The sequence below is a fragment of the Sturnira hondurensis genome, unplaced genomic scaffold (genome assembly GCF_014824575.4).
Source record: "Sturnira hondurensis isolate 20B ecotype Veracruz unplaced genomic scaffold, ASM1482457v3 Scaffold0020119, whole genome shotgun sequence".
In the NCBI taxonomy this organism is placed as follows: Eukaryota; Metazoa; Chordata; class Mammalia; order Chiroptera; family Phyllostomidae; genus Sturnira; species Sturnira hondurensis.
In genome coordinates, this window is record NW_028092750.1 from 4774977 (window position 1) to 4776206 (window position 1230).

A 1230-nucleotide genomic window follows, 5' to 3' on the forward strand; every position below is an offset into this window, starting at 1 on the left:
AGAACATTCCATGGACCAGCCCAGACGGTTACACACAATCAACCAGTTAGATACAGCAGCGCCCCCTCCACTCTGTGCCGGCACCCCTGCCAGCTCATTGGGGACAAGATGTTCTGAGGTGTGAGCTGATCTGGGGGAACTTGCAGCTGGCAAAGGCTTCTCACTGCCCCCCTGAAGGGGCTGTGCCTCCAGCAAAAAAGGGTCTCTTCGGGGAGCTCAGGTTAGGGCAGTGAGAAGGGGTTGAGATGTTCTGGTAAGACCCCAAGGGCCACTGCTTTCCTTTCAATGCCCCTGGCAGTGTGGGCTCCTTCCTCATTCCCAACCAAATTCTTATTTCAACGCTGCCTCCCCACTCAGCCTCACCCCAGGGGCCCTATGGCTGCTGGACAGGAGCACCAGGCCTATGGTATCTTTTGAGGGTGACCTAGAAGCCTCCCCTCTCAGAAGGCTATACATAAACAGCAGGCATTGTTCACTAATGTGCAGCCTGGTTGACAGTGAGGCTGCCACAAAAGCAGGGTCTGGGGGCAACTCATGGAGTTCTTAGGCCCTATGGAAGCGTGATAACTTCATGCTTTCTTTTTTAAAAAATATTTATTTATTTATTTATTTACTTACTTACTTATTTATTTTTAGAGAGAGGGGCAGGGAGGGAGAAACCGAGGGAGAGAAACATCGATCAGTTGCTTCTCATACAGGCTCCAACCCAACTGGGGACCAAACCCACAGGCCAGGCTTGTGCCTTGACTGGGAATCGAATCGGCAACCTTTCATTTTGTGGGACAACATCCACCCAACTGTGCCACACCGGTCAGTGACTTCATGCCCTGTTCAGGCCTGCCCTTTCTTTTCTGCATTGTAGTCGCTGGGTAGATGGGCTCCATAGCCACATGATCTTGCACCCCAGGCCTGAGTACATGGAGACAGAACCTGCTAAGGCTGGGAGTTGGCTGGTGGCAGGAGGGTTGAACCACCAGGCACATGGAATAGCCTTGAGAGTTGCTGGGAGCCACTGGGTTTGCCACCTGTCTTACCAGTGCTGAATAGTAGTCCCAGCTCCACTTCCCACTGCCCTCATTCACAACCCTGAGCTAAAGACTGGCCCCCCTTCCAGCTCTTCTGCAAGGATGGGAAAGGGTGAACTGGGAGAGGGGCCCCCAAATGCCCAGAGGACAGGAGGAATCTGTGACCTATCAGGCTCCACAAGCTCAGTGCTGGGCCTGCTCCAGC